Genomic DNA, 7,395 nt, shown 5'->3' with positions numbered 1-7,395 from the left:
AACACCGAAGATTCTGCAGATGCTGAAAATCCAGAGAAACATAACATAAAACATCACAAAACTCAGCAGATCAGGCAGCATCTATGGTGAGGAATAAACGGTCGACGTTTTGGGCCGAACCCCTCCATCAGGACAGCCCCCTTGCTGATCGTTCAGCACGACAGCTCCGTCTCCTAAACAACCCTCTTCAACCCGACTCTCACACACCCACACTCGACAATAATTCTCTCCCACAGAGAACCTCGCAGACAGTGTCATAGACACACAACAGACGGCGCACAGAACGGTCCCGCAGTCGGTCGGTCGGTTGAAGCGGCGAAGTTTGAGCCCCTGCCCTCACCGACAACAGCCGGCAGCTCCCTCCCGCAGCATTTCCACCAGCCCCCGCTCCAACCGGATACCGCAGCGCACAGGTCCTACAAAATATGCGCATCCATGCCAAAAAGCGTAAGCAGGGAGAATGCCGACTGCCCCGCTACTCCGGATCTTGACATTCGCTCAGTGACCGTCAGATCCCTTATCCGACCAGGGAAAGGAACAAACCGTTCCCGCCGGGCCGAAGGGTCGTTGATTCTCAACTGCTCCTCCTTCTCTTCCCACCTGCCCCACCCCACCCCACCCCACCTTCCGTTCCCCATAATCCCTCCTTCAGGCTTTCTCCTTCTCCCTACCCCACCCTCTCTGCTCTTATTCTTCGTCTCCTTCCCTCCCTCCCTCCCTCCCCTCTATCTCCCATCATCTCCTTTCTCTCCTCCTCCCCTCCCTCCACCCTCCCCTCTCTCCTGCACATCTCTTCCCTACCTTTTCACCCCCTCCGCCTGTCTCTCTTTCGTTCGCCGGGCCCAGCGCTCTGCCCCAAGCGGGAGCCCGGGGATTCGCTTCCTCCGCTGCCACGGAGAGTTGCGAAGACGCGGACGGTCCCCGACGAGCAATCCCGGACGTTTCCCAATCGGGCGGCGGGTATTCCGGGAATCCCGGTCTCCACGCGAATCTTCCCGTTCTTCCCTGCGAATGTCGGTGCCACTGGAGGCCGTTCTTACATTCGGTTATCTAGCTTTATGACAGTACAACAATCTCATACAGCTAGATAACCAAAGACAAGATCCACCCTCGTCAAGCTCGCTGCACGCCCGCCACCAGCGCCCGCTCCATCCAACTCTTACCAGAACTTCCTGCAATAATTCCTGTCAGCGATTCACCAGCCACCGACAACCATCATACAAGTTGTTTTCCTGCATACTCTGCGCCAAAAGATCTTTCAGTAACAACTGCATTTCGCTCGGGATATCCTCAAAATGCAAACACACTGGATTGGAAATTGTTTAAAACTGCGCATCCCGCAAACTTGCGATCAAAACCACCGTAATCTATAGAGTCAGGGACGCGTTCCACGCAAAATCAGGGAGGCCAGGACACTCTCTCCAAATCGTGGCCGCAGAGCACACAGGTACGTTGGAGAGAGATTACGCACCGACCCAGAAAGGTTTGTGCTGATGAACGGGTGTCCGCTCCCGGAACTGACTCAGACTGCGTCCCGGGCAACTTTGGCGACCCAAAGGCAGATCCCTCCGCCACCGCCCCCAACAATAACGCGGCAAAACAAACACTATTTTAACAAGGTATCAAATAATCACAACTCTAGTTAAATTTCCTTATCTGGCAAGGAGCTTTCGCGTCGGAGAGGCTCAAATCTGCGATCCCAGCCCGCCGGCAGCTCTCAGCTTGAGGAGCGCTGATGTTTGCCGGCGCTCAGTCCTGTCCCGAAACCCGGACCAATTGGGCCAGGGGTCAGTCGACCGATACAATGCCGTTGTCATTTGACATCGGATACGCTTATTGATAGAATGCCGCAACCCCCAGACCCTAGCCGCTTTCTAACTTGACTCACTAACACTGTTAGTGCAAACTCTGCATCCTCACAGATACATCTGTATTAATGTAAACATATATTTCTTTCCCATGTCGGCTTTTGTTCACTACAGCACAGAAACCGGCCCTTCCGCCCATCTAGTCTGTGCCGAACTATTTATCTACTGAGTCCAATTGACCTACACTCGGACATTACCCTCTCTATGCCTCCCATCCATGAACCGATCCAAATTTCTCTTAAACATTGAAATCGAGCCTGCATCCGCCACTTGCCCTGGCTGCGCGTTCCACACCCTCAGGGTGAAGACGTTCCCCCTCGTGTGGATGTGGATAGGACGTTTTCAATAGTGGGTGAGTCTGGAACAAGAGGGCACAGCATCAGAATAGAGGAACATCCATTTAGAATAGAGATGAGGAGGAATTTCTTTGACTAGAGGGGTGGTTAATCTTTGGAATTCATGACCACAGGCAGCTGTGGCTTTAAACTGGAGGTTGATCAGTTCTTGATTTGTTAGGGTTATGGGCAGGAAGGCTACAGAATAGGGTTGAGGCATGATGGAATGGCGGAGTGGACTCGATGGGCTGAATGGCTAATTCTGCTCCTTTGATGGTCTTATGGAGATCATTGCTCAGTGGAATTCTGTAAAGGGAAATGGAGGGTATGGAGCAGCATATACAAAATGCTGGTGGAACTGATGAAGGGTCTCAGTCGTAAATGTAGACTATGTTCAATTCCATAGATGCTGCCTGACCTGCTGAGCTCCTCTGGCATTTTGTGTATGTTGTCCTGGATTTCCAGCATCTGCAGAATGTGTTCTGTTTATGGAGGAAGGAGAGGGTGTGAGGGACCTCTGCATGAAAGGAGAAGGTGAGCTCTGTACGAATCCAGAGGTGGTGAGGGAAAGGGGTAGATAAGGGGTCTGCAGTGCTCTAGGTTTATTGGAAGCCAGCAAAGGCCTTGAGAGGGGGTAGGAAGGAGCGGGTGTATGGGAAACACTGGGAACTGTTGGAGGACAAGGTGCAGCAGTTTACTCCCAGTAAAAGAGGTTAGAGGATCATTAACTCTGAATCAGCCCAGGCATTTCTGATCAAGACTGTAACAGGAGGGAACAGCCAAGACACAGTCTATTGCTGTTCTTGACTCATTGTCCCTGGGACATGAGGCTTCTAGGTCAGATCGCACACACACACACACACACACACACACACACACACACTTGTATATATACTTTGATAATAGTGACATATATGTACTTTGATAGTAAATTTAGTTTGAACTTTGAAAATTCAGGATGAAGTCAGCACCTTATATCATGCGTGTGACTAAAGTTCTTCATAGTGAAATGTTAACTCTTTTTTGATGCCGCCTAACGTGCTGAGTGTTTCCTGTGTTGTGTGTTTCTGGATCAGGTTTGCAGCATCTGCAGTGATTTAGCTTTAGTATTTGACCAATATGGAACAAATGGGTTACCACTATCTATGGAAATACATTAAATCCATTGATGGGGTTGTGTTAGGATATTTTCAGATGGGTGAATCTGGAATTGAGAATCAGGATGTGGGACGATCCTTTCAAGAGAGAAATGTGAGGCAATTTCTCCTCTGGGAGGATTATGAGTATCTGGAATTTTCTAAATAACTGAGATGTTACAGAGAGCTATGACGCAGAGTTTATGATTTATTAACATTGAGCTAGACTGACTTTGAACAAGAGGGAATCAATGATTACAGAGATCGGAGCGAGTAGTGGACCAAAGGCCAACGATGTCAACTGCTGTAATCTGAGAGACTGGCAGAGCAGCCTCGAGGGGGCAAGTGGCCACTCCTGCCTCGAGGGGTGAGTGGCCACACCTAGTCCTCTTTCTGAGGTTCAGATATTCTGCTGGCAGTTCTGACAGCCTTTGTACGAGACAGATTTTAACTTATTTATAAAGGACACACAATTATTATATCTCATTTGCACCATCTATCTAGCTATTTATTTATTTATTTATTTATTATAGTAACAGTTCTTTTAATGTATTGCAATGTACTGCTGCCACAGAACAACAAACTTCATGACATACGTCAGTGACAACAGACCTGATTCTGATTCTAAATGAAGAGATTCTCTCTGCACTGGCCCACAGTAAACATTTAATATTCCTGCACTGCTGGCTGCGCAGTTTATGCTCGTCTGCTGTACAAAATGGGCTGAATGGCCTGTTTCTGTGCTGTATGATTTGAACCTAGCCTGTCCTACTCATTTGCTTCAGCCAACCCATCCGTTCCAGGTGCAGGTCAGTAACTGTCTTCTGTATCAGACACCTCTCAGTCTCCACCCAGATGTCAGCTCCTGCTTGTTCAAGGCTCATCTCCTGCAGCCTATTTAAACCCAACTCTTGTTCACCTCATCAAACCAGATGTTCCTGGTCTTCAGTTACCTTGTTTTCTGTTGTGTTCAGTATCTGTTCTCTCTTGTTTTGTGGCTTGTTATTTAACAGTTGATTATTAAAGTTGTTGTTCACTGCTAAGTTGTCTCCATTGCTCCGCTTTTGGGTCAAACCTCCTACATTTTCTGACATTCTGAACTGTTTCCAAGGCATTAACATCTCTCCAAAGACACTGATACAGCACATGACCCACACCCACTCCCCCCCCACCGAGAAGTGATTTCAACAATGGCCTATTTAAGGGAAGCTTAACCTTCCTACTCTTGTATTTATTCCTCCACGATCCTTGCCACAGCACCACCACAATAAAAAAGACCCTCTGTCAGCCTACTAACAGTATCTGTACACTTGTCCACTGTAATCACACAGAGGGACCAGGATTCCACGGCAGTTCAGACTGCCACCAGCTTTCACTATTTACAGTACACAACTTTCCTACTTCACACATTCCCCACCTTGCATGTGGATCCTTCAGTCCCATGCTGAGAAGGTCAGAGTTACTTCTGGCTGAGATATGAAGCCAAGTGAAGTGAATCGCCTCTGATACTGTGGCCTCCATCTGACGGAACCCTCTTTTTCATCATTTGTTAAAATGGAATCGAGAGATGTCTTAATGTAATTTAGCACTCAACAATTTGTCAGGGCAGCTCCTGCTGACACCTCCCAGCCTGCACGTCCAGGCACCTCCAGTCTCCACCCAGCTAATAGGATTCACCTACTGCTCATTCCAGACTCATCACCAGCAGCCTATTTAACCCCAGTTCTCATCCACTGTTCTTGTTCACCATCAAACCAGTCGGTCACAAGCAGTTGCTCCTCGCTTTCACTCTTCCTGCCTGAGATTTACTCTGTTGCCTGTTGTATTTAGTTTTCACTCTCTCTTGCTTTATGGCCCCTCGTGGCTTGTTATTTTGTGGTCTATTGGTCAAGTTATTAATCATCGCTGCATTACTTCCACTGGTCTGCTTTTGGGTCAAGCCTGCTCTACGTTTCCTGACACAATTTGCCAGTACTACACACCTCTCAGTATCTGACATACACACAGATACCCATTTTGTTCTGTGCAAACTGCCTGCAACCTTACAAAACTATATTGGCTACACTTCAAAGTAGAGTGACAGTGTGGAAGCGGTCTGTTCAGAGGCTCAGAGGTGTTTGTCAGGTGTTACACCTAGGGGGGAGCAGAATATCCAGGCTGACACCCGAGCAGTCGGAAGGCAAAGCTGCGTAGTCGGAGCTGTTTCCTACTGACAAAATATTAAATGTGGTGCTACTTGTACTCCCTGGTAGCACTGCTGTGCCCAAAGACAAGCATCACAAGTGCACTTGTTATCCTTACTCGACATTTCTAAAACAAATTCTCTGGTCAAAATCAGGTTGTTCTTTCTGCAGGCTCTTGATTTGTTCAATATGGCTCTCGTTTCAGAAATCACAATGACAATCGCTCATCAGATGTCTTTACTGTAACACACACCAAATTCTGGAGGAATTCAGCAAGTCAGGTAGCATCTATGGAGGGGAGTAAACAGTCGATGTTTTGGGCTGAGACCCTTCATTAAGACTGGAAGGAAGGGGGAAGGAACCGGAATGAGGAAGTGGGGGAGAGGGAAGGAGGGAAAGCTGGCAGGTGAGAGGTGAGACCAGGTGAGGGGGAGGAGGGTGGGTGGAGGAGTGGAAGGAGTAAAAGCAGGAAGGTGATAGGTGGAAAAGACAAAGGAAGAAAGAATCCAATAGGAGAGGAGAGTGGACCATGGAAGAAAGTATAGGAGAAAGGGCACCATGGGGAGGTGAGGAGAAGGGACGAGAGGGGAGGGGAGCCAGAATGGAAAAAGAGAGAAGGAGGAGGGGGGAAATTACCTGAAGTTAGAGAAATTGATATTCATACGGAGACTGAAATGGGATCTGTGGGTATTTACTGGCTGTGATATATACTAGGATGTCCTACATGGGGTGTATAAGGCACTGGAGCAAGGGTTTCCAACCTTTTTATGTCATGGACAAATACCATAATGCAAGGGGTCCATGGACCCCAGGTTGGAATGCCTGCACTAGAGTAAAGCAGATCTTTCAGGTCTTTCTTATATATTTTCTGCACATCATTTCTTTACAGGGCAATGGAAGTCCCTCCCTGAAGGAAAGAGTCTGGAGTAATCTCACTACCTACTGGCTTCCAGTCAACGCATCTCCCCTCACTGTGTGCTGTCTACTACTAGTAGTGGCTCTCAGCTGTGTCTATGTTGAATATTAAACAATAATAAAAAGAGATAAATAACTATTATTGATAGTAAAGTGAAGAAGGAAGCTGAGAAGTTTTATTTACTCCGTGGCTCCCAGGGGTTTCCTCATGTCCACTGAAGAATTATTGCACTCTGACATCAACTTAGAGAAACATTACCACAAACACAAAAAAAGAAGTTTCAATTTTGGGTAACTTTAAAAAGTCAGAATAGTTGGTCTGTCCTGTTTGGTGTTGTCTTTCATTGATTCTATTGTATTACTTTGTATTTACTGTATAAACCCACAAGAAAATGAACCTCAGGGTTGTATATGTGACATATATGTACTTCAATAATAAATGTGTACTTTGAAGTATGAACTTTGATCATTTAGATGTTAAACTATAATCACCTCTTAGCCTCTCAGCAAATGGCAGCTCTTTATAGAACATGGAAGAATACAGCACAGGAACAAGCCACTTGACCCACAGTGTTGTCCCAATCTAGCTAAAAAGCAAATCAAAAACACCCAAACACTATCCCTCCTACCTATATCATGTCCTTGTCCCTCCATCTTCCTTACATCCATGTGCCTTTCAAACGTCTCTTAAAAGCCTCTAATGTATCATCATACCAGGCGGTGCTTTCCAGGCATCTACAACTCGCTGAGTAAGAACCTTATTCTCACATACCCCATGAATCTATCCTCTCTTACCTTCAATGCAAGCCCTCTGGTAAACATATACGTTCTGTCCACTTTTAGGGAGCTATGAACTTGGACTTCAAGATCTCTCTGCTCAGCAACAGTCTTAAGGACCTTACCATTAACAGTGTACTGTCTCCTAGCATTTGCCCTACTGAGGTGCAACACCTCACAT

General features: G+C 46.9%; 1 long non-coding RNA gene across 1 annotated transcript; it reads left to right on the top strand.

The window, feature by feature from the left end:
* The first annotated feature begins 713 nt into the window (after positions 1 to 713).
* Positions 714 to 6,873, top strand: LOC132405946 (uncharacterized). Its single transcript, XR_009516000.1, has 4 exons — positions 714 to 1,447; positions 1,983 to 2,220; positions 5,728 to 5,803; positions 6,412 to 6,873. It is a non-coding gene; the product is annotated as an uncharacterized LOC132405946 (long non-coding RNA).
* The last annotated feature ends 522 nt before the right edge of the window (positions 6,874 to 7,395 follow it).

Source organism: Hypanus sabinus, chromosome 16, assembly GCF_030144855.1.
Source record: "Hypanus sabinus isolate sHypSab1 chromosome 16, sHypSab1.hap1, whole genome shotgun sequence".
In the NCBI taxonomy this organism is placed as follows: Eukaryota; Metazoa; Chordata; class Chondrichthyes; order Myliobatiformes; family Dasyatidae; genus Hypanus; species Hypanus sabinus.
This window is presented reverse-complemented; position numbering and strand designations above follow the sequence as displayed.